At 46.2% G+C, this 27,458-nt stretch overlaps 1 long non-coding RNA gene across 1 annotated transcript; it reads left to right on the forward strand.

The window, feature by feature from the left end:
• On the forward strand, positions 1-27,458 carry LOC143768711 (uncharacterized). Its single transcript, XR_013213996.1, has 3 exons — positions 1-114; positions 20,036-20,170; positions 27,206-27,458. It is a non-coding gene; the product is annotated as an uncharacterized LOC143768711 (long non-coding RNA).

Raw genomic sequence — 27,458 nt, forward strand, 5'->3', positions numbered from 1 at the left:
AGTGTGTGCACGCTGGGTTTGGCTGAGGCACGCTGTGTCCTAGTGCCCTCCCTGCAACTATCTGGTCACACTCCCTTCCTGGTTCTCCTCACTGTCTGCCTGAAAACTTCCTCAGTAAGTGGGGATGGAATTTATTAGAGTAATTCAGGCATATCATGGTCACTGTGGGGGTGAATGTGAGAGGATTGTGGTATTGTGGGAGAGGAGGACAGGGCACTGTGGGGTAAATGTGAAACGATGGGGGTTATTGTGGGTGTGCAGGGGGACATGGCACTGTGGGGGTGAATGAGAGGATGGTGGTATTGTGGGAGGGGGAGGGGGGTACTGGGGGTGAATGGGAGAGTTTGAGGGTATTGTGAGGGCTGACGTGGGTGAAGGGGCGCTGGGGGGCTGATTATTATTATACTGTTTAATGTTATGAGATATTCACTCCATCATATGTGAGGGTATGTGTCCTCGAGGTGTATTGGCAGCGCTTTGGACGCAGCAGATACCCCGCTCCACCCAAAGCGCTGCCCCCTGTTGTACGTGCAGTGATTCCGCATATATTCAGGTGGAATCACCGCATCCTATTCATAGACTGTTTTATTTATCTTATGGAGACTGAGCATCTCCACAAGATAAATAGACACGCTGCTGTCTAGAAAGACGTGCCACATGTCCGGTTACGCAGGTCTGCCACCTGAGTCTATGTACGCATAGTGGAGATGGGATTTCATAAAATCCCCTCCACTATGCTGTAACATCTGGAAGCTGCAGTTTCGACGCTGCGGATGTACACAGCGTCCAATCCCCAGCAAAAACCCAAGCAATACGCCCTGTGGAAACATACCCTAATAGTTGCTGTCCTGGGGGCTGGAGATGGGGAGGTCGGGGGCTTTTTATTATTGTGAGCTGGGTCTTTTATAAGTATTAGTAAAACGGGCATAGCAAAGAAGGCTAATATTACTATAACAAGAATAAGTATTAACATAAGGACGCAGACAGACACTGTATAACTCATGTGACGATCACATTGCAATCCTCGGACTGGCCCTGACACCTCTCCTGACATAAGCTTGACAGTGTGATAGATTACTATGCAACTGTCAGCCTCAGGTCAGGAGAGCCGACGGTCAGTCCGAGGATTGCGATGCGATCCTCACATGAGAAATACGTCCGTCTGTCTGTCCCCTAACAAGTATAACAATACAGTAACCACGGGCTGCATTCTATGTTATAAGAATAAATTGCTTATAATTAAATTATTATAGGGAACCTGTCACCCCCCCAGGGCCTATTAAGGTAATAGCCAGCCACCTTCAGCAGCACTAAGGCTGCATTCTGTGAAGGTGGCTCTTATGTTTTTGATCCCTAATAACCCTGAAATGTTCACTTTTATAAATTGCATGCCATACCTGTATTGAGTCTGGGGGGTACGTCTTTTGTCCCCGGACACAACCGCCTCCCAGCCGTCCATCATCCCACCGGGCGCCGATGCCTGGGCTGGGCTCTCATTTTTCGGGCATGCGCCGTGTGCGCTGCCCTGGAACTCACATCAGCTGATGTACTGATATCGCGCCTGCATGTAGCGGAGGACCGAGATCCCGCCCCGCAGTGTGTTATGATTTATTCACACTGCGGGGCTGGGAATCTGGCGCTGTGCATAGGTGCGATCTACTTACATCACTTGATATGAGTTCCAGGGCAGAGCACACTGCGCATGCCCGAGAAATAATTGCAGAGCGCCGGTGACGGCACAAGACAGAAATGCAGCGGTGCTCGGTGGGATGATGGACGGCTGCGAGGCGGCTGAGTCAGGGGGAGAAAACGTACCCCCCGGACTCAATACAGGTATGGCGCACAATTTATAAAAGTGAATATTTCAGCATTATTAGGGTGCAAAACCCTAAGAGCCTAAGGTGGCTCTTTTACCTTAATCGGCCCTGGGGGGGTGACAGGTTCCCTTTAAGTTATTAAAGGCTTGGGATAATTGTCTGCAGTCACTCTACAGACTGCCAAATCCTGATGGGGTGCACCTGGCGTCATGAGACCCCAAGACCACTGGTGTGATCAGGCGGTCCTGCGACCACGTTTGCTATTTGCACGTGTTGACTAGACAAGTTTGACTTGTCTAATAGAAGAAAATCGTCACATGCCCTCCTGCTCTCATCAGCGATGCTGGGGCCATTATTACTGTACATAGGGGACTCCTAAATATTAAGTAGGCACTTACAAAGCATTGAAGCCTAACTACTGGGTGGCAGGTAGTGCTGTACCGGCTCTGTCTGTCCCTGGGCATCAGTTACAGCCGCCACTCTCTATACACAGAGCGGTGACTGAAAAATGTTGACGTAATAGTATACACAGTTTGTCAGTCTGGGCCAGGTGGCAAAGATGGGAAAAGTGAATGGCTCCACCAGAAAGAACGTCCTCTGTAAGTCATCTATAACTGTACTGTGATCTCTCTATGTCATGCAGGACTGGTATCTACCACTATATAGTATTACCATATGGCGGTAATATCAGTGCTTGTTATTGTATAGAGATTTATTTTCAATAACAGTGCGGTCATCTCCTGAGGTTCCCCTATACCCACCGTAGTTACAATCATGGTTACCTGGTTAAGGGCCACAGGTGGACACAGACAGAAAAGGGACCATGTGCAAGAACAATTAAGGCTACTATCACACTAGCGTCGTGCACTGAACGTCGCTATGCGTCGTTTTGCAGAAAAAACGCATCCTGCAAAAGTGCTTGCAGGATGCGTTTTTTTCTCCATAGACAAGCATTAGCGACGCAGTGCGACGCATTGCCACATGTCGCAACCATCGTGCGACGGTTGCGTTGTGTTGCGTCGGACCGTCGGCACAAAAAAACGTTACATGTAACTTTTTTTTATGTGTCGTCAGCGTCTTTTCCGACCGCGCATGCGCGGCCGGAACTCCGCCCCCGCCTCCCCGCACATCACAATGGGGCAGCGGATGCGATGTAAAACTGCATCCGCTGCCCCTGTTGTGCGGCGATTTCACTGCTAGCATCGGTGCGCCGCAACGTCGCATAGTGACGTGCGGTGCACGACCCTAGTGTTAAAGTAGCCATATGGGCCCTTTGCAGCCCAAGAACTTCTAAAAATACAAAATTGCACCTTATTTAGAGGTAGAAATTGGCCCCCTTAACTCTTGGGCCCATGTGCTGCCGCATAGTTTGCACTAATGATATGTCCGCCTGTTAGGGGCCCACTCACATGTTTCGCCCCCCCTGAGCTGAACCCCTAGCTACGCCTCTGCCTTTAATGTCTCCGCCACGTCCCCCAATACATCCTACATTATTCTTAGTTGTTTTCCTTCATGTAGAATGAACCTACAAGTTTATAAAGGGTTTATTTTAATTCCGATATTTTCGTCCCATTGACTTGCATTGGGATCGGGTAGCGGTATCGGATTAGATCCGATACTTTGACGGTATCGGCCGATACTTTCCGATACCGATACTTTCCGATATCGGAAGGTATCGCTCAACACTAGTGGAGACCGATAAGTTTGCTGCAATCTCCGATGTGTGTAGATCGTTTGTCACCAACTGCATCGCTTCCTACAACCCTGGTCGACACATCACTATTGATGAACAGGTTTTCCCGTCAAAGACTCGCTGCTGTTTTCTGCAATACATTGCAACAAAACCAGACAAGTTTGGCATCAAGTTTTGGGTGGCTTGCGACTTGAAATCAAAGTACATCTGTAATGTAATCCCATATCTTGGCAAGGACCCCAGTCATCCCAGTGGGGAGAGACTGTCCGAAACTGTAGTGATGAGGCTGATGGAACCATTCATGGACAAGGGCAGAACTGTAACCACGGACAATTTCTTTACATCATTGTCACTTGCACAACGACTGCTTAGCCGGGAAACCACTATCCTCGGCACAGTCAACAAGAGTCGCCGGGAAATTCCTCAATCCGCTAGACAGATGGACAGCACTGAATTCACCACTCAGGTGTTTTCAACCACTGGTGCCACACTGACAGTGTATGCACCCAAATGAAAGAAGGCCGTCTACATTCTCAGCAGCATGCACAGCGTGGTTGAGACTGAGGATACCAACAAAAGGAAGCCAAACACGGTCACACAATACAACCACACAAAGTGCGGTGTGGATGTAATGGACCAAATGGTGCGGGAGTACAGCGTGCGTGCAGGAACACGGAGATGGCCAGTCGCCGTGTTCTACAACATGATTGACATGGCAGCACTCAATGCTCATGTTCTTTATCATAGTAGAAAAAATGGAACAGCACACTCCACTACTTATCTTCGGGTGCAAAGCCCAGACAACCCGTCCTCGGTTGTTTCCAATTCATGAACTTCACAAAAACAGGCAGCACTCCATATTCTTTTAGTCAATATGCAGGTGTTTATTGTGCCCACATCTCCATGCAACGTTTCGGCTCTAACTGAGCCTTTCTCAAGCCTTGAGAAAGGCTCAGTTAGAGCCGAAACGTTGCATGGAGATGTGGGCACAATAAACACCTGCATATTGACCTAAAGAATATGGAGTGCTGCCTGTTTTTGTGAAGTTCATGTTCTTTATCAGGCATGCACTGGGGTGTGCAGGAGAGACGGGTGGACTTCCTGGTTGAGCTTGCAAAAGAGTTAGGTGGCTGTCTTGTGACTGAAAAGAAGGCACGCAAGGAGAAACTCCTTTGGCAACTTCCTTCCACACCCAGCCCTGGCACCCTGGTGAAGTGTCAGGTCAACCATCGATGCACGAACAATTGTGCAACTGAGAGATGTGTTGACTGCTACAAATACACGTGTGGCAAATGTACCAGGGACATACCCAGGCAGTGCCAGGTATGTTCTGACATGTTCAGACAGACTGCTGAGTGAGTGCTGAAATGCTAGTCACACAAGGACATGCCACTCACACACACACAGCCCCCCACTGCAGCCTATTGAAAATATGTGTGGAATTGTTTTATTCCTTGTATTTTTTTAACATTTTTATAACAAAAATAAAAAGCATCCTTTGATGCGTGCTCCTTTACTCCCCTACCCCCATGTATTTGTCTTTACCCTTTCCCCCCTCCCCTCTTCCCACTCCTCCACCAACATCCCTCCCTGTTGTATAATTTGATTATATTGTTTTCTTGTTCACTGTTTTATCACATTTGTTTGGCCATGCCGCTTATACACTGCTCATCTTGAAAATGTGACTATTTGTTTGATGTTGGTGTGAAATAATCCTTTAGTGAAAAAAAAATCTTATTGGTTTTTAAAAAAAAATAAAAAGCATCGAAACAAATAACAGTTGTTCTTTTGTATATTTTTCACACTAAACTTTCAGTCCTCTTGTGCGAATTTTCTTCGCGCCAAACTTGCACAAGAATGAACATGCTGCGATTTTTTTTCGCTAGTGTGATTGAGGCCTAAAGGTACAGTTACACGTTACAATCTCGTTGACGATATCGTTTGAAAACGTCACGTGATCACGTCGTTCATGCGATGTTGTTTTCACATCGTTGCGTGTAACGTGAAGATATCGGACGAACACATCGTTGGATCGCTGATCGCAGATTTGAGGTCAGGATCTCAAATCTGACGATCCTCGTCCAATTATGTGTCAGAAGATGTGCAGCATCGTTCAGTGTAACGCTGAGATGAACGATGTCGGTCTAAATTCTCCTATTCCTGCCATTGTGAAAAATCGCTCTGCAAACGTTTGCAATGAGGCTAACGCGGAGCAAAAATTTATATCGTTAACAAGATAGTGGCATGTGACGCCTCTTGGACGATGTGAAACTGATTGCACGAACGATGTGATCACGTGACATTTCTAACTATATCGTCGACGAGATCGTAACATGTAACGGTACCTTTGACCGCTGCGGATCCGCAGCAGTTTCCCCTGAGTTTACAGTACAATGTAAACTTATGGGAAACAAAAAAAAATAAAACTAAACTAAATACAATATGTATAGTCTTTATATTATCAAATACAATAAACTGAACAGAACCAACTTGAAACTTGAAACTACATGGGTAAACTCGATGGAAAACAGCAAACAACCTCCTGTGGTGCAACAGTAATGGCCTTAATTACAAAACAATAGACAGTGTATAGAGATAAGATTAGCTATAGATAAAATCCTTTAGGTCATTTGACCCTTCTCTGGGTTTCAAAGGTAGAAATGTCAAATGACCCGTCTCTGGCACTTCTAGTGTTAAAAGTGACCACTGTGCCCAGGGCCATATTTGCCACTAAGCACTTGAGGGCTCGTGCCTTGGGTGGGGACAATGCAGGGGGCGGCACCTGAGCAAGGTTTTTTCTTTTTTTTATAAGTCCTGGGTCACCTCCCTCCCGCCCGCCCCCCCCAGCTGCCCGCCCGCCTCCCACCCACACTCCTTGAAGACGATACTCACCCTGCTCCAGCGATGCCTGGTCTCGGTGTCTGGAGCTCGTCCTGAATGAGCGGTCACGTGGTACCGCTCATTAAGGTAATGAATATGCGCATATTCATGACCTTAATGAGCGGTATCACCTGACCGCTCACGCAGGAAGAAGGTGCTGCGCCGGGAGTCGGGACAGAGCCAGAGAGATGTTGGCACAGCCACGCGGTGAGGGACAGGTGAGTATGAAGGACAGGGGGATGGGGATGAAGGAGGACATAAGCCGGCACGCCATGCAAGATGGGAGCGGGAGTGGGGGGGTGGAGAGATAAGCCATGCATACAGGGGGATATCAGCCATGCATACAGGGGGTGGGAATATGAGCCATGCATACATGGGGGGAATATGAGCGAAGCATACAGGGGAGGAATATGAGCCATGCATACAAGGGGGGGAATATGAGCCATGCATACAGGGCGGGGAATATGAGCCATGCATTCAGGGGGGAATATGAGCCATGCATACAGGGGGGGAATATGAGCCATGCATTCAGGGGGGGGGAATATGAGCCATGCATTCGGGGGGGGATATGAACCATGCATTCAAGGGGGGGGATATGAGCCATGCATTCAGGGGGGGGAATATGAGCCATGCATTCAGGGGGGGAATATGAGCCATGCATACAGGGGGGAATATGAGCCATGCATACAGGAGGGGGAATATGAGCCATGCATACGGGGGGGAATATGAGCCATGCATACAGTGGGGGAATATGAGCCATACATACAGGGGGGGAATATGAGCCATGCATTCGGGGGGAATATGAGCCATGCATACAGGGGGGGGGATATGAGCCATGCATATGGGATGGGAGGTAGGTGAGCCATGCATACAGGAGTGGGGGGTCATTATACAGTATTGACCGTGACACCACAAAAACACTAGTGCATGCCCTTATCATCTCCCGCCTCGACTACTGCAACCTCCTACTCTCTGGACTCCCCTCTAGCGCTCTGGCACCACTCCAATCCATCCTACACTCTGCTGCTCGACTAATCTACCTAATGTAAACAAAAACCGTGTGCACTGCTCAAATAACTGGTGCCCAGGTAGGTTCCAAAACCGTGTGATTCATATAGTAAAAAACCTGGCACTCAACTCGCATGAAGATGCTTTTTAATAGGTATAAGCGGGAACACAGTGACAGCAATAGCAAAACGTTTCGGTCATATATTGTCTGACCTTCATCAGTTGCTGTAAAATATATATAACAAAAACAATCCATATATGGTACAAACAAAATAAAGTATATACAAACAATGCGTTCAATTTCATGGCATTATGGAAAATTGTAGAAAATTGATTCGAAGAACCAAAAATAAACACATAGAGGCACAGTCACATAGCAATTAAGAGTTATGGCATAGAGTACGTACCAAATAGAGGTTGCTGATAGCGTGAATGATGTCACTAATAGGTGATATGTGGTACAGATAGCTGTAGGAATAATCAGTGGAGGTAATATTAAATATTAAATAAGGCAAGGTAAAAAAGTGGGGACGTGACTTTCAGTGTGCAGTGGTAATTATGAGAAAAAGAAAAAGGAAAAGAATATGCCTGCATACCCCTTCAATGGAAAGGCACTGTATGGTATAATGTATCATGAGCGCAGCCTGTATTGAAATAAGATCACTATTAGATGATAAGCGCCGGTGTGGGTATATTCGAGGGTGGGTAAAAAGCGGTCGGGTAACTTACCCTGCTGTGGTGCTGCCTGACGCGGAGTCCACCGCTTGTCTGTGGCAGGTAGTATCCCTGTCCTGTTAATATGCAGGGAGAGGGCGCGCAGATGCCGAAAACCGGAAGTAGGGCGGGTACTGTGAGTGCTGGTGTAAGCTGGGAGCGGACGTGACCTCACAGTAATGGAGGTGCGTTTCAGCACATGCAGTATGCGGTCCACTGATGTCCGGAAGTAGGGCGGGTACTGTGAGTGCTGGTGTAAGCTGGGAGCGGACGTGACCTCACAGTAATGGAGGTGCGTTTCAGCACATGCAGTATGCGGTCCACTGATGTCACAAGTTGTGACATATCTATCATAATGCGTCCTCATATTAATAGAGGAGCGTTCCGGCATGTATACTTTGCAAATCACTCATAGTGAAGAAAAAAATCATAGTAAAACTTTGTTTAATACAGTGACTCATGTGCGTTATCACATATAGCCTATAGGAGTCACTGGCATATATATGTTTCAGTATTATCGTGTAAGTATGCATCATATCCATAGAGGAGTCAGATGCGGCTTATTAGATGTCCCCCCAAGTACATGTATTCTATCAGAGAATATAAGTCTGGTGTTCAGGAACGTGGTTTATAATGATACTGTTAGTTTAGAAAAGACCTCTTTAGGAAGATACAGGGTGACTTATCTAAAGATATAATCTTACACACGGTGCAGCGGATAGAGAGGTGCTCGTGTAGCGTGATGTCGGTTGATCAATAGAGGTGACTCTACGGAAATAGAGAAGACACAGTTAGTGGCAACGTAAATGCAAGCAGGCATGAATTATAAAAATGCTAGTAAATCATAATCCCTATTCAATCCTTTGGGAGTTAGTGTTTCCAACGTATGGATCCAATAGGCCTCACGTTTTTTTAGGAGGGATATTCTATCGCCACCTCGTCTAGGCGGAGGAACGGAATCAATAACCTGAAATCTCAATTGAGAAATGGAGTGTCCCTGGGAGTGAAAGTGCTGTGGAATCGGGAGTAGTAGGTTTTTGCACCGTATTGTGGACTTATGCTTTGAGATTCTGTCGCGTATTGGTTGCGTAGTCTCTCCAACGTACAATAGACCGCAAGGGCATTTTATCAGATAAATAACATATGAGGCCTCACATGTATAATACTGCCTAATGTGATACTTCTTGCCTGATTGTGGATGGTAGAAGACATTGCCCTTTTGTACGTTCCCGCATTGAGCACAGTGTAGGCAGGGGAATGTGCCCATTTTCGGTGTGGATAGAAACAGCGTTTTTTTTACGTGTGCAGAGCCTACATCTGCCCTAACCAGACCATCCCTCAGATTTCGGGGTCTTTTAAAGCAAGGCAAAAAGGGCGTTTTGAATTCTGGAACGTTTGGATACGCTGTGGACAGGAGTGGCCAGTGCTTCCTAATGTTCTTATGGAGGATGAAGGAGACAGGATGATATGTGTGTACGAACGGAATTCGCTTTTGTTGGTATGTGTGTCGGACACGGGGTTGTGGGTCAAGTTGTCCCTTAAGTACTGAAGTAGGATAGCCCCTACTGGTGAATTTAGAGGTCATGTCACTAAGACGTTGGTTACGTGTGGCTTCATCCGTGACAATACGCTTCACACGTTGGTATTGAGACCGTGGTATTGACCTTTTCACTGCTGTCGGGTGGAAGCTTTCATAATGTAAGATGCTGTTTCGGTCCGTGGGCTTGATGTGGAGGTCTGTTGTAAGATGACCTTCTTGGTCCTTTATGACAGTTGTGTCCAAAAAACTGACTGAATGGCTATCATGCGTCATAGTAAATTTAATGCCGGGCCAGGAGGTATTGAGGACGGTCATGAATTGTTCCAAGGACTCCAACGTGCCCCCCCATAAGCAGAATACGTCATCAATATAGCGGGTCCACCGAAGGACATTGCTAATGAAGAGGGGATGCTTATAGATCACTTGTTCCTCATAATGTGCCATATATGCATTAGCATAAGGGGGCGCTACGTTGGAGCCCATGGCGGTCCCTCTCGTCTGTAAATAAAAGCTGTCCTGAAAGAGGAAAAAATTATTAAATAGAACTAGTGTGAGGAGGTCTATGCATAGATTGATCTGGTCTGGTCCCATTTTGGATGAAGTCAGAAGATGGTGTACGGAGTTGATTCCCTCAACATGTGGTATGGACGTGTACAGATCTTTAACGTCCATCGTCACTAGTATGGTATGTGATGGTACAGTATTGAGGTTACGGATGATGGTAAGAAATGCCCCAGTGTCCAACAGAAAGGATGGTGTCTTTTGGATCATGGGAGTAAGGATTTTCTCTAAAAACATAGAGATAGGAGAGAGGATCGACTCAGTTGATGCCACTATAGGCCTTCCCGGGGGGTGTTGTAGGTCCTTATGAATTTTGGGTAATGTGTAAAACACCGGGGTAACCGGGTTCTTTTTCCTGAGGTACTCAGTGGTCTTGGAATCAAGGATTCCCAATTGGGCATGTTTTTGTAAGATACTCTCTATTTTACTTTGTATATCATGTGTAGGGTCCTTGGTGAGTTTCTGATAGATGGATGTATCCGCCAGTTGTCTGGAGATTTCTGACAAATAGTCGGATTTGTCCATCACTACCAGTGCACCCCCCTTGTCGGCTGGTTTTAATATCAGGTTAGTGTCGCTCTGGAGTGACCGAAGGGCTTGATACTCAACGGGAGGTAAGTTAGGAGGAAAGAAGAGTCTTCCCCTCTCTATATCTTCCCGTATTGTGTGGAAGGAATTCTGTATGAGGCCGATAAATGTTTCCACAGCATGGGATCCATAAGGAGGCCGGAAATTGCTCTTGTTTCGCAATCCCAGACTGGTTATCGACAGGGTATTTTGTATGGGGGTAGGATCAACGTCAGGAGGAGGAGTCGAGGAGAAATGGACTTTCAATCTAAGGAGTCGGAAGAACCTTTGCAGGTCCATTTCCAGCTCAAACGTCTTACATTTGTAAGAGGGGCAAAAGGAGAGGCCCTTCTGTAATACGTGCATTTCGGCGATACCCAGGGATCTTGATGAAATGTTTATAACCAAAGATTCCGTACCTGGGATCTCGTGACTCTCATTCTGTCCTGGTTGTAGTCTCTGGTGGCGCCCCCGTCTCGTCTTCTTCTTGTAGGGCGGCGTTTCTGTCCTAAAAAAGGAGGAATATGGGTAGAGGGTGATGTATTCCTTTCGTGTTCCGACCCCGATGTAGAGGCGTCTGTCGAGAGATGTTGGTTGCGGGATGGTGATCTTCTGGCTGAAAAGCTGTCTTGCCATCGATAGACTCTATTTGACTCGTAGTCTGAGGTATCTCTAGAAAATTTGCTTCGTTTGCGACTTTCAGTGTCTTTTCTGTGCTGTTCCACACGAGACTGGATTTGAGTTTTGAGAGTGGCGAGTTCTTCTGTCGTGCCTGCTGTTGCAAGTTGGGACTCAATATTCTTGATCTGGGTAGAGTTGTTCTCAATGCTCTTGTGAAGATGTTCCACCGTAAGCGTCATTAAGTCAAAAGAACATTTGTTTAGTTTAGACAGCTTTTCAGCCAGAAGATCACCATCCCGCAACCAACATCTCTCGACAGACGCCTCTACATCGGGGTCGGAACACGAAAGGAATACATCACCCTCTACCCATATTCCTCCTTTTTTAGGACAGAAACGCCGCCCTACAAGAAGAAGACGAGACGGGGGCGCCACCAGAGACTACAACCAGGACAGAATGAGAGTCACGAGATCCCAGGTACGGAATCTTTGGTTATAAACATTTCATCAAGATCCCTGGGTATCGCCGAAATGCACGTATTACAGAAGGGCCTCTCCTTTTGCCCCTCTTACAAATGTAAGACGTTTGAGCTGGAAATGGACCTGCAAAGGTTCTTCCGACTCCTTAGATTGAAAGTCCATTTCTCCTCGACTCCTCCTCCTGACGTTGATCCTACCCCCATACAAAATACCCTGTCGATAACCAGTCTGGGATTGCGAAACAAGAGCAATTTCCGGCCTCCTTATGGATCCCATGCTGTGGAAACATTTATCGGCCTCATACAGAATTCCTTCCACACAATACGGGAAGATATAGAGAGGGGAAGACTCTTCTTTCCTCCTAACTTACCTCCCGTTGAGTATCAAGCCCTTCGGTCACTCCAGAGCGACACTAACCTGATATTAAAACCAGCCGACAAGGGGGGTGCACTGGTAGTGATGGACAAATCCGACTATTTGTCAGAAATCTCCAGACAACTGGCGGATACATCCATCTATCAGAAACTCACCAAGGACCCTACACATGATATACAAAGTAAAATAGAGAGTATCTTACAAAAACATGCCCAATTGGGAATCCTTGATTCCAAGACCACTGAGTACCTCAGGAAAAAGAACCCGGTTACCCCGGTGTTTTACACATTACCCAAAATTCATAAGGACCTACAACACCCCCCGGGAAGGCCTATAGTGGCATCAACTGAGTCGATCCTCTCTCCTATCTCTATGTTTTTAGAGAAAATCCTTACTCCCATGATCCAAAAGACACCATCCTTTCTGTTGGACACTGGGGCATTTCTTACCATCATCCGTAACCTCAATACTGTACCATCACATACCATACTAGTGACGATGGACGTTAAAGATCTGTACACGTCCATACCACATGTTGAGGGAATCAACTCCGTACACCATCTTCTGACTTCATCCAAAATGGGACCAGACCAGATCAATCTATGCATAGACCTCCTCACACTAGTTCTATTTAATAATTTTTTCCTCTTTCAGGACAGCTTTTATTTACAGACGAGAGGGACCGCCATGGGCTCCAACGTAGCGCCCCCTTATGCTAATGCATATATGGCACATTATGAGGAACAAGTGATCTATAAGCATCCCCTCTTCATTAGCAATGTCCTTCGGTGGACCCGCTATATTGATGACGTATTCTGCTTATGGGGGGGCACGTTGGAGTCCTTGGAACAATTCATGACCGTCCTCAATACCTCCTGGCCCGGCATTAAATTTACTATGACGCATGATAGCCATTCAGTCAGTTTTTTGGACACAACTGTCATAAAGGACCAAGAAGGTCATCTTACAACAGACCTCCACATCAAGCCCACGGACCGAAACAGCATCTTACATTATGAAAGCTTCCACCCGACAGCAGTGAAAAGGTCAATACCACGGTCTCAATACCAACGTGTGAAGCGTATTGTCACGGATGAAGCCACACGTAACCAACGTCTTAGTGACATGACCTCTAAATTCACCAGTAGGGGCTATCCTACTTCAGTACTTAAGGGACAACTTGACCCACAACCCCGTGTCCGACACACATACCAACAAAAGCGAATTCCGTTCGTACACACATATCATCCTGTCTCCTTCATCCTCCATAAGAACATTAGGAAGCACTGGCCACTCCTGTCCACAGCGTATCCAAACGTTCCAGAATTCAAAACGCCCTTTTTGCCTTGCTTTAAAAGACCCCGAAATCTGAGGGATGGTCTGGTTAGGGCAGATGTAGGCTCTGCACACGTAAAAAAAACGCTGTTTCTATCCACACCGAAAATGGGCACATTCCCCTGCCTACACTGTGCTCAATGCGGGAACGTACAAAAGGGCAATGTCTTCTACCATCCACAATCAGGCAAGAAGTATCACATTAGGCAGTATTATACATGTGAGGCCTCATATGTTATTTATCTGATAAAATGCCCTTGCGGTCTATTGTACGTTGGAGAGACTACGCAACCAATACGCGACAGAATCTCAAAGCATAAGTCCACAATACGGTGCAAAAACCTACTACTCCCGATTCCACAGCACTTTCACTCCCAGGGACACTCCATTTCTCAATTGAGATTTCAGGTTATTGATTCCGTTCCTCCGCCTAGACGAGGTGGCGATAGAATATCCCTCCTAAAAAAACGTGAGGCCTATTGGATCCATACGTTGGAAACACTAACTCCCAAAGGATTGAATAGGGATTATGATTTACTAGCATTTTTATAATTCATGCCTGCTTGCATTTACGTTGCCACTAACTGTGTCTTCTCTATTTCCGTAGAGTCACCTCTATTGATCAACCGACATCACGCTACACGAGCACCTCTCTATCCGCTGCACCGTGTGTAAGATTATATCTTTAGATAAGTCACCCTGTATCTTCCTAAAGAGGTCTTTTCTAAACTAACAGTATCATTATAAACCACGTTCCTGAACACCAGACTTATATTCTCTGATAGAATACATGTACTTGGGGGGACATCTAATAAGCCGCATCTGACTCCTCTATGGATATGATGCATACTTACACGATAATACTGAAACATATATATGCCAGTGACTCCTATAGGCTATATGTGATAACGCACATGAGTCACTGTATTAAACAAAGTTTTACTATGATTTTTTTCTTCACTATGAGTGATTTGCAAAGTATACATGCCGGAACGCTCCTCTATTAATATGAGGACGCATTATGATAGATATGTCACAACTTGTGACATCAGTGGACCGCATACTGCATGTGCTGAAACGCACCTCCATTACTGTGAGGTCACGTCCGCTCCCAGCTTACACCAGCACTCACAGTACCCGCCCTACTTCCGGACATCAGTGGACCGCATACTGCATGTGCTGAAACGCACCTCCATTACTGTGAGGTCACGTCCGCTCCCAGCTTACACCAGCACTCACAGTACCCGCCCTACTTCCGGTTTTCGGCATCTGCGCGCCCTCTCCCTGCATATTAACAGGACAGGGATACTACCTGCCACAGACAAGCGGTGGACTCCGCGTCAGGCAGCACCACAGCAGGGTAAGTTACCCGACCGCTTTTTGCCCACCCTCGAATATACCCACACCGGCGCTTATCATCTAATAGTGATCTTATTTCAATACAGGCTGCGCTCATGATACATTATACCATACAGTGCCTTTCCATTGAAGGGGTATGCAGGCATATTCTTTTCCTTTTTCTTTTTCTCATAATTACCACTGCACACTGAAAGTCACGTCCCCACTTTTTTACCTTGCCTTATTTAATATTTAATATTACCTCCACTGATTATTCCTACAGCTATCTGTACCACATATCACCTATTAGTGACATCATTCACGCTATCAGCAACCTCTATTTGGTACGTACTCTATGCCATAACTCTTAATTGCTATGTGACTGTGCCTCTATGTGTTTATTTTTGGTTCTTCGAATCAATTTTCTACAATTTTCCATAATGCCATGAAATTGAACGCATTGTTTGTATATACTTTATTTTGTTTGTACCATATATGGATTGTTTTTGTTATATATATTTTACAGCAACTGATGAAGGTCAGACAATATATGACCGAAACGTTTTGCTATTGCTGTCACTGTGTTCCCGCTTATACCTATTAAAAAGCATCTTCATGCGAGTTGAGTGCCAGGTTTTTTACTATACGACTAATCTACCGGTCTCCCCGCTATTCCCCAGCCTCTCCCCTATGCCAAGCCCTTCACTGGCTTCCTATTGCCCAGAGACTCCAGTTCAAAACCCTCACAATGACCTACAAAGCCATCCACAACCAATCTCCTCCATACATCTGTGACATGATCAACCGGTACCTACCAACACGCAACCTCCGATCCTCTTAAGACCTCCTTCTCTACTCCCCTCTCATCTCTTCTTCCCACAACCGCATCCAAGACTTCTCCCGTGCTTCACCCATACTCTGGAACTCTCTACCCCAGCACATCAGACTCTCGCCTACCATAGAAACTTTCAAAAAGAACCTGAAGACTCACCTCTTCCGACAAGCCTACAGCCTGAAGTGATCCTGAACCTACTGAACCGCCGCACAACCAGCTCTGCCCTATCCTAGTGTATCATCACCCATCCCCTGCAGATTGTGAGCCCTCGCGGGCAGGGTCCTCCCTCCTTATGTACCCGTGTGCCTTGTTTTTTGCTCATGTTTAATGTATTTGTCTATATTTGCCCCGTATTTCACATGTAAAGCGCCATGGAATAAATGGCGCTATAAAAATGAATAATAATAATAATAATAATAATAATGTGGGATCATTATACAGTATGGAGAACTGTGTGTGGCCATTATACAGTATTGAGCATCATGTGTGGCCGTTATACTGTATGGAGCATCATGTGTGGCCGTTATACAGTATGGAGCATCATGTGTAGCCAATGGCTATTATACAGTATGGAGCATCATGTGTGGCTGTTATACAGTATGGAGCATCATGTGTGGACATTATACAGTATTGAGCATCATGTGGGATCATTATACAGTATGGAGAACTGTGTGGCCGTTATACAGTATGGAGCACTATGTGTGGCCATTATACAGTATGGAGCACTGTGTGGCCATTATACAGTATGGAGCACTGTGTGGTTATTATACATTATGGAGCATCATGTGTGGTCATTATACACTATGGAGCATCATTTGTGGTGGCCGTTATACAGTATTGAGCATCATGTGTGGCCATTATACAGTATGGAGCACTGTGTGGCCATATTTTTTTGTTTATAATTATTGTATATAAAACAGTGTGATCAGCAGTGCTAAATGGCTGTGGTTGGGATGTGGATATGGGTGTGACTAGTTGTGAAATGGGTGTGGTCAGAGGCGTGGCCTAAAATTTGCCATGGCGCGTGACACGCGCTACAAACTTTATACCTCCTTCCCTTCTTCAAAAGTTGGGAGGTATGGTACCGCATTTGCCAGATCATGGCACGTGCTGCAAATCCCATAGGGAATGAATGAGGCTGAACGCAGTGTTGCCGTAATTGATCCGTTACGCGGCACATGCAGAAAAACTGCTGGATCTGCTGCAAAAGGCGACTTTCACATCAGCGATTCTTGCCAAAGTCACTGCCGATAGTGTCATACTCACCAAAGGGGGAGGCAGCACTAAAAGTGCCTAGGGCAGCAGAAACTCTAAATACGGCCCTGACTGTGCCCTGCTTATGCGGGGCCTGGCTAGCGGTGCAGTCCTTGGGGGCCTGGACTTTGACCTGCAAATCCCTCTTATTGAAGGCTCTGCGCTGGGCCTGGTGTTGTTCCTCTTTTTCCTCCCATCTGCGGGCAAGCTGGGCCTGGTAGTCCTCCCAACATAAGACCTCCACAGTCTCTCCTTTCTGCTTCTCTGTCCTGTGGAACCCCATAAAGTCTGACCCGGGATTCACCCAGCGGTACATGACTCTCTCCGCATGGATCTCACTAGCCAGGCTGGCGGGTTGGATCTGGGCCTTTAGAAACTGCTCCATCCCCGTGGCCTGGTCCTAGGGCGCGAGGTGTTGGAGCTGGCTGGACCTGTGGGGAGGTGGCGCTGCTACCGGGTCTATCAGCAGCTCCTTGGTCACCGGGACAGGGTCAGCGTCCTTACCTGCCGCAGCGGTGTCTTCGGTGCCGGTCGGTTCCACTGGCGGCGGAGTCTGCAGCTGTGCTGCCAATGGCTCTGGAAGCGATGCAGGGAGCGGTGCAGGAGGCGGTGCTGGTGGATCCTCCGCAGGCGTCGTCCAGCATGTGGCCTTGGTGCTCAGCCGCATCTGCAGGAGCTGGTCTACTAACTCCTCTAAGCCGGCCTGCAGGAAGTCAGGGCCAACTGGTAATTCCTGGCTGCGGTGCCTCTCCAGCTGGCTGGGGGAGTCCTCGGCCTCTACCCCATGGTCTGGTTCTGGACGGCTGGCCATGGCGTCCTCCACGTGGCTTGCTCCTTCCTTGTCCTTTTCTCGCTCTCTTCTCCTGGGGTGGTTTCTTTTTCTTTTTCTCCTCCCTTCATTCAGGATCAGGAGGCGGATCTCTGCTGCTGACGGACACGTCCTCAAGGTACAGAGGTATTTGGACTGGGAGGCCATTTTTTTTCACGCTCTCAGTTAATTCATGCCCACGATGGCACGCCCTTCTTCTTCTCCTGCTCTCCTCGTGGCGCTGTAATGGTGGCAAATGGCAATACACAGTCTTTCCACAAATCACAGTTCAGGCACAATTCTGGCACAGTCTCTAGGTGCACATGACCTGATTTTTCAGGCTTAAGTAGATCCTGTTCGTGACGCCAATATTTGGAGCGCCCCCGTAGGGCAGTGAGGTACTCGGTACTGGGTCCTTCGGTTCTCAGGGGGATGTCATGGTGGCTGACCCGGTCCGTGACCCTAGGGACATCCATGTAGAAAAGGGGAAAGGTCTTTAAAGGGGAAGTGTTCGTGATGCCACCTGTGGTATTCGGTCAGGGTGACCGACGCTGCTTTAAGGGGTCCGCTGGGGTGATGTTATTACAACTAGATGGTATACCTTCCCACAGGTGAAGTATATCCCCAGGGCTTCCCAGTGTGTAGATGGTGGTATGGTGAGAGGCACAGTGAAGAATGAGGACACAAGGTTGCAGTCTCTTTACCTTTTACTGTAGGCTTCAGCATCCACAGTCCAGAGCACCAGACCACAGGGTAGGCAGAGTTCGGATGGTTTGGAGGCAAGTCCATAGTCCCCTTATCCAGGTGGAATTCAGTAGTCTTCCTCTAGCACCGTGGTGTTGTAGTACCTTACAGCTAAGTGTCTCATAAGGTCCCCACAGATGTTGTAGATGCTATGTCTCTCTCTGTCCCCCAGATAGATAGGACAAACCAGTATGACCGGTGGCTTGAGGTGTTTTACAGGGACTCTATCATGCCCCAGCCTCTCGTGGGTGCCACCTTGCCTCCTGGGTATGGGGGCGGACAGGTAACATGAAATTATCTGTCCTGCCGGTCTCTGGAGCAAGACATAAAGGACTATTGCTCCCTCGGTGTTCCGGCTACCAGGATCCTGCGCCTCAGAAGGAGGAAGCCTGTGCAGGGCAGAACTCCTTCTGGTATCCACTCCTTTGCTATGACTTCTTCACCCTCTCTACAATACAGTTCGCTTTTGTGTCCGTTCTTAGGAACTGCCGCACTTAGGGCAGGCACAGTTCCGTGACCTTCCGTCTAGGCCTCTGACAGGCTCCCACCCCTGTCAGGGACCAACTACCCGAGCAAAGCCCAGCCAGCAACTGCCTAAGGGTACCTTCACACTGAACAACTTAACAACGATATCGCTAGAGATCCGTGACGTTGCAGCGTCCTGGATAGCGATATCGTTGTGTTTGACATGTAGCAGCGATCAGGATCCTGCTGTGACATCGTTGGTCGGAGCTAGAAGGCCAGCACCTTATTTCGTCGCTGGATCTCCCGCAGACATCGCTGAGTCGGCGTGTGTGACACCGATTCAGCGATGTCTTCACTGGTAACCAGGGTAAACATCGGGTTACTAAGCGCAGGGCCGCGCTTAGTAACCCGATATTTACCCTGGTTACCAGTGTAAATGTAAAAAAAAAAAAACACTACATACTTACATTCCGGTGTCTGCCGCGTTCCCCGGCGTTCTGCTTCCCTGCACTGTGTCAGTGCCGGCCGGCCGTAAAGCAAAGCACAGCGGTGACGTCACCGCTCTGCTTTAGAGCTGGCGCTTACAGTGCAGGGAAGCAGAACGCCGGGGAACGTGGCAGACACCGGAATGTAAGTATGTAGTGTTTGTTTTTTTCATGAGTTTGATAAAAAAAAGTGCATTTCTCACAAAACAATTTAACATTCTCAATGAATTCGTACAACATGCTAGTAAAACCCTCAACAGACTGTAGTGCACATCACTACCATGGCCATGTATAGGCACATATAGCATAAACTCTCTCCCGACAAAGTTCAGTGAAGTTATGCGTCATTCCATTCATCTTAGGATGTATTAAGCCAAGAGCAAGGGCAATCCTTCCAACAAGAAGAAGGGTGGATGATGACAGATCTTCACAAGATCAGACATGAAAAATGTTATTGTGTAAATATTTATTGAAACAAATCTTCTTTTAACTTCTTCTGTTTGACTTTATTACCAGAACAAGGACATAACCCCAATGGACTGGTCTGTCGATCCTGCATGTCTGCTGACTCTACTTGGTGTTACACTGAGAATACAATAGGGTGCACTGGGGAAGAGAATATGTGTCTTTTCCAAACAACAAAAATACGAGGTACTAAAAATACTTTCTTTTACAGGGTGGGTCATTTATATGGATGCACCTGGGTGGGCCATTTATAAAGTTGCATCCAAAATGGACAAGTTCAAAAGGGCCGCCATGGTAAGACTCACCACCCATCTTGAAAAGTTTTCCCCCTCCTATATACTAATGTGCCACAAACAGGAAGCTGATATCACCAACCATTCCCATTTTATTTAGGTGTATCCATATACATGGCCCGCCCAGGTGTATCCATATAAATGGCCCACCCATGTGTATCCATATAAATGGCCCACCCTGTATTCTTTAATTCACTGTAGTATCATATGGGTGTATGGAACCAACATTGGAGCGGAATTGGCTCCATCTGTGTTATACAGCTGGCACCGGGCCATAACAACAAGAATCAGTGCTAACGCTGATCGCTGCTCTTTAAATACTTAAATTTTGCTCTCAGTTTCTGACAGCAGCATTTCAGTCAGCCAATCCAGCAAGTGCCAATAAGTTATCATGTCAGCCATGGAGATCTATGGCTACATAGGGGATCATTCATTTTACAATGTACCCACATGGTCTTATTTACTGCATAAGTAGTGCTGTCCTAGAAACCAAGTAAAGATACATGCAATCTTGATTCCTTGGGGATGTTCATATGTTGTGATTTAATTACTGTATTATTGAGACATACTGTAATAGCAACATGTAAATGTAGTCTTACAGTATTTAGATCTGGTTCACATATGATATTTTAGTTGTAACTTAAAGGGAACATGTCACCCCCAAAATTGAAGGTGGGCTAAGCCCACTGGCATCAGGGGCTTATCTACAGCATTCTGTAATGCTTCCTAGGCTATTAATATCAGCTCACACCTGTATGTATAGCTTTTACTGGTTAGTAAAGGAGGGACCCCTCCAAAAAATGAAGTGGAGTCCCCTCTAATATTACTAACCAGCAAAGGCTAAACAGACAGCTACGGGATGATATTAATAGGCTGCAAAGGGCCCATGATTATTGGCCCCCGATCAGACTAAAAACACCTGCCTCCAGCCACCCCAGAAATGGTGCATCTATTAAAATCGCAAAATGTGATTCTCATCCACTGTTCTTCCCACTTGCCCTGGTGCAGTGGCAAGTTGAATAATAGTATTGGGGTTGATGTCAGCTTTATTATGTCAGCTGATATCAAGCACAAGGGTTAGTGATGGAGAGTTGTCTATAAGTCACCCTATTACTAACTTCATAGTCAAAAGTAATTAAGACACATGCAGAGAAAAGTCCTTTAATTGAAAAAACTCCCCCACAGTAACCCTCTTTTACCCCTTTATTAATGTAAAACAAATCACAATATCCCTCCATTGTTGGCTGAAAATCTATATGTCTGGATTAGTGTTGAGTGATACTGTCCGATACTTAAAAGTATCGGTATCGGATAGTATCGGCCGATACCCGAAAAGTATCTGATATCGCCGATACCCGATACCAATACAAGTCAATGGGACACCAAGTATCGGAAGGTATCCTGGATGGTTCCCAGGGTCTGAAGGAGAGGAAACTCTCCTTCAGGCCCTGGGACCCATATTAATGTGTAAAATAAAGAATTAAAATAAAAAATATTGATATACTCACCCGTCCGGAGGCCCCTGCACCTTACCGCTGTTAACCGGCAGCCTGCTTTGCTGAAAATGAGCGCGTTCAGGACCTTCCATGACGTCACGGCTTCTGATTGGTCGCGTGCCGCTTATGTGACCGCCACACGACCAATCACAAGCCGCGACGTCTGTTGTGAATTTGGATTCTGGGCTCCCCCGGTGGCTACTGGTGGAATTGAACTGGTGTTGTCATCTTCTCTGTTCACCTGTTCCCATCAAGATGTGGGAGTCGCTATATAACCTTGCTGCTCTGTTAGTTGCTTGCCGGTCAACAATGTTATCAGAAGCCTCTCTGTGCTTGTTCCTGCTCCTAGACAACTACTAGATAAGTTGGACTCTTGTCCATGTTTGTTTTTGCATTTTTGTTCCAGTTCACAGCTGAAGTTTCGTTACTGTGTCTGGAAAGCTCTTGTGAACAGGAATTGCCACTCTGGTGTTATGAGTTAATGCCAGAGTTTTAAAGTAATTTCTGGATGGTGTTTTGATAGGGTTTTCAGCTGACCATGAAAGTGTCCTTTCTGTCTTCTGCTATGTAGTAAGTGGACCTCAAATTTGCTAAACCTATTTTCATACTACGTTTGTTATTTCATCTTAATTCACCGCCAATACATGTGGGGGGCCTCTGTCTCCTTTCGGGGTATTTCTCTAGAGGTGAGCTAGGACTAATATTTTCCTCTGCTAGCATTATTTAGTCCTCCGGCTGGTGCTGGGCATCTAGAATCAACGTAGGCATGCTACCCGGCCACTGCTAGTTGTGCGTTAGGTTTAGTTCATGGTCAGCTCAGTTCCCATCTTCCAAGAGCTAGTTCCTATATATGCTTATACTATGTTCTCTTGCCATTGAGAACATGACAGACGTCATTCTCAGGTCCTAAATTCCTAGAATGAGGAGTTTAGGGCCTGAGAATGACGTCGCGGCTTGTGATTGGTCGCGTGGCGGTCACATGAGCGGCACGCGACCAATCAGAAGCCGTGACGTCATGGAAGGTCATAAACGCGCTCATTTTAAGCAAAGCGGGCTGCCGGTTAACAGCGGTAAGGTGCAGGGGCCTCCGGAGAGGTGAGTATATCCATATTTATTATTTTAATTCTTTATTTTACACATTAATATGGTTCCGATACCGATTCCCGATACCACAAAAGTATCGGATCTCGGTATCGGAATTCCGATACCGCAAATATCGGCCGATACCCGATACTTGCGGTATTGGAATGCTCAACACTAGTCTGGATGCATTGCTGAGTGGTGGCATGATGTGACTGTTCAGCCCTGCATCCGGGATACTCTGAGCTGAGAGTGAGAACGTGGCTACATTTTATCTGCAGACATCATTAAGGTTACTGCCGGTCACCTGCAGCTGCATTCTCACACTCAGCTCAGTGTATCCCGAATGCAGGGCTGAACAGTTACACCATGCCATTGCTCAGCAATGCATCTAGATGTAGTAGAGTTGGAGCATGTCATGGAACATATGGGTTATCAGAAGACAGGTGAGGAATACATGATTTTTATTTTTACATTAATAAATTAATAAAAGAAGGCTATTGTGTCGTAGTGTTTTATTTCAATTAAAGGACTTTTTTCTGTGTGTGTCTTTTGTACTTTTCATTGCGGGGTTAATTAGGTTTCTGATAGATGCTTCTCCTTTACTAACCCCTGGGTTTGATGTCAGCTGACATTACAAAGCTGACATCAACCCCAAACTATGACCTAACTTGCCTCCATACCAGGGCAAGTGAGAAGAGCCAGGAAAAGCAACAAAATTGGCGCATCTAATAGATGCACCTTTTCTGGGGCGGCTTCTGGCTACTATTTTTAGACTGGGGGGCCCAATATTCATGGCCCCTTCCTAGTCTGAGAATCTGAGAATGCCAGCCGCCAGCTGTCTGCTTTAGCTTGGCTGGTTATAAAAAATAGGGGGACCCTATGGCCTTTTTTTTAATTAAAGGGCCACTGTCACCCCCCTCCAGCCATTATAAACTAAAAGAGCCACCTTGTGCAGCAGTAATGCTGCATTCTAACAAGGTGGCTCTTTTAGTTTTAGGTTCAAGCATACCCCAAATAAAACGTTTTTATACTTAGCCACAATTCCTGTCTCTAGCCAGGTAGGCGGGTCCTCACTCCCCAGCTTGGCCAGCTCCTCTGCCGTCACTCACATCTTCCTGCGCTTTTGGCGCCGCCCCCTCAGCGCTGTTATCGTTTCAAATCCGGCACCTGCGCTGTGTACTGGTGTCCTGCGCAGACGCAGTAAGCTCTGGCCGTCTGATGTAATGGCTGATACCAGAGAACAAAAGACATCCACAGAACACCAGGATGGATCTGCTGCACAGCAAATAGCTGTAGGACCTGCGATGATGTCACGGCCATGTGATTGCCCTAATGCAGCAAAAATAAAAAAAGATACCAATAAAAGTAAAATTAATTGAGACATCAGTAGGTTAAGTGTTTTTGAATATCCATATTGAATCAGGAGCCCCATATAATGCTCCATACTGTTCATTATGGCCCCATAAGATGCTCCATACAAAATAGACCCCATATAATGCTCCATACAGTTCATTATGGCCCCATAAGATGCTCCATGTACAAAAATGCCCCCCATATAATGCTCCATGCAGTTCTTTATGGCCTCATAGATGCTCCATATAATGCTCCATGCAGTTCTTTATGGCCCCATAAATGCCCCATATAATGCTCCATGCAGTTCTTTATGGCCCCATAAATGCCCCATATAATGCTCCATGCAGTTCTTTATGGCCCCATAAATGCCCCATATAATGCTCCATGCAGTTCTCTATGGCCCCATAAATGCCCCATATAATGCTCCATGCTGTTCTCTATGGCCCCATAAATGCCCCATATAATGCTCCATGCAGTTCTTTATGGCCCCATAAATGCCCCATATAATGCTCCATGCAGTTCTTTATGGCCCCATGTAATGCTCCATATAATGCTCCATGCAGTTCTTTTTGGCCCCATAGATGCCCCATATAATGCTCCATGCAGTTCTCTATGGCCCCATAAATGCCCCATATAATGCTCCATGCAGTTCTTTATGGCCTCATAGATGCTCCATATAATGCTCCATGCAGTTCTTTATGGCCCCATAAATGCCCCATATAATGCTCCATGCAGTTCTTTATGGCCCCATAAATGCCCCATATAATGCTCCATGCAGTTCTTTATGGCCCCATAAATGCCCCATATAATGCTCCATGCAGTTCTCTATGGCCCCATAAATGCCCCATATAATGCTCCATGCAGTTCTCTATGGCCCCATAAATGCCCCATATGATGCTCCATGCTGTTCTTTATGGCCCCATAAATGCCCCATATAATGCTCCATGCAATTCTTTATGGCCCCATGTAATGCTCCATATAATGCTCCATGCAGTTCTTTATGGCCCCATAAATGCCCCATATAATGCTCCATGCAGTTCTTTATGGCCCCATAAATGCCCCATATAATGCTCCATGCAGTTCTTTATGGCCCCATGTAATGCTCCATATAATGCTCCATGCAGTTCTTTTTGGCCCCATAGATGCCCCATATAATGCTCCATGCAGTTCTCTATGGCCCCATAAATGCCCCATATAATGCCCCATGCAGTTCTTTATGGCCTCATAGATGCTCCATATAAGGCCCCATGCAGTTCTTTATGGCCCCATAAATGCCCCATATAATGCTCCATGCAGTTCTCTATGGCCCCATAAATGCCCCATATAATGCTCCATGCAGTTCTTTATGGCCCCATAAATGCCCCATATAATGCTCCATGCAGTTCTTTATGGCCCCATGTAATGCTCCATATAATGCTCCATGCAGTTCTTTATGGCCCCATAGATGCCCCATATAAAGCTCCATGCAGTTGTTTATGGCTCCATAGATGCCCCATATAATGCTACATGCAGTTCTTTATGGCCACATAGACACTCCATATAGCATTGTGCCACATGTAATGCTGCTGCTGCATAAAAAAAAAATGACATACTCACCTCTCGCCGCTGCTCCTCAGCGTCCCTCCGCACTGACTGTTCAGGCTGAGGGCGGCGCACACACTAATACGTCATCGCGCCCTCTGATCTGAACAGTCAGTGCAGAGGACGCGGAAGACGAGGCGGCGGTGGAACGCGGAAAGGTGAATATGACATACTCACCTGCTCCCGGCGCTCCTGACGCGGTCCCCGAATGTCCCACGTCTCCGGGAGCGGCAGCTTCTTCCTGTAGTGAGCGGTCACGTGGCACCGCTCATTACAGTAATGAATATGTGGCTCCACCCCTATGGGAGTGGAGTCCATATTCATTACTTTAATGAGCGGTGCCACGTGACCACTGAACAGGGGAAGAAGCTGCTGCTCCCAGAGACATGGGATATGCGGGGACCGCGTCAGGAGAGCAAGTGAGTATTTGACAGGCGTCACTCCCCCTCACCCGCCGACCCCCCGCCTTCCATGACTCGAGTATAAGCCGAGAGGGGCACTTTCAGCCCATTTTTTTGGGCTGAAAATCTCGGCTTATACTCGAGTATATACGGTACTATTAATATTAGGAAAAAATTGGCACTCAGTCTACGAAATAATTGTTTTTGCTTCCTTTTATTAATGCATCCAGACCAAAAATAAACGTTATCGGTCCAACAGTGTACCATTATCAGACAAATCTTGATATGGAACTGTATGTCCAGGTCTGAGATGCAGGAGTGCCGTAAAGCAGCAGGAACGCGTTTCTTAATATTGTTTGATGGGTTGGAGACCCTACTTGAGCACCAACAACAATTTTTCCTATTGAGTGCCATGTTTTCCTCTATTATTTAGATATATAAAGTACATCATAAAGTGCATATAATATGGACAGGGCATATTCTGGATGCATTACATAGCTGGCATTAGCCTCTAACATTAGCAATCAGCATTACAGACGATCATTGATATTAACTCCTTAAATGACTCTGTCAACAACTAATAGGGGAATCTAACACCGTGATCTAACCCAGACGTCCTTTGGGTTTTGTTTTTCACAATTTCAAACCATTTGGAATGTTTTTCCTATTTTCCCATATATTATGATACTTCAACACTTCCCTCAATAAAGAACTGCTAAGGTTTGTCGCTGAAAAAAATTAAAGCAAATAAAGGGAATTAAAAACAAAAATGAAAATTGTTTGCAAATCCATTTTCATTGAAGCAATTTGTTTGTTGCTATTTATCAGGTCTTTAATTGGGGTAATTGATTTAAAATCTACTAAATAAACCTTGTTTCTTAAAATTTTCAAGAGAAAAAAATAAACCTTTTCTTTAATAGTAGCACAATTGTTCTCCTTGGTTAAAAATGCTGAATGTTATGTTCATTTATTTTACGTTGTGTTGGATTAAAATTCTTACGTGCATATTTGCAGAACCAGTCTCATCTTCCGTAGCCCTTAGAGGGTGCGCAACAGAATCTATCTGTCATCTTGGCAACCAGTATTACACCATCGGAGACTTAACAATGGAAATGGAGTTTAGTTGCACCAGTGAAGGCACAAGGGTCCACAAAGTCGTGTCTTCAACTGCTGAAATTGTTCTAACAAGTGTTTTGTTACAAAAATCCTGGGATGAGTGAAGTACTGATGTAATAAATCATTATATAAATAGAATCATCAATAAAGC

This window comes from Ranitomeya variabilis, chromosome 4 (assembly GCF_051348905.1).
Source record: "Ranitomeya variabilis isolate aRanVar5 chromosome 4, aRanVar5.hap1, whole genome shotgun sequence".
NCBI lineage: Eukaryota > Metazoa > Chordata > Amphibia > Anura > Dendrobatidae > Ranitomeya > Ranitomeya variabilis.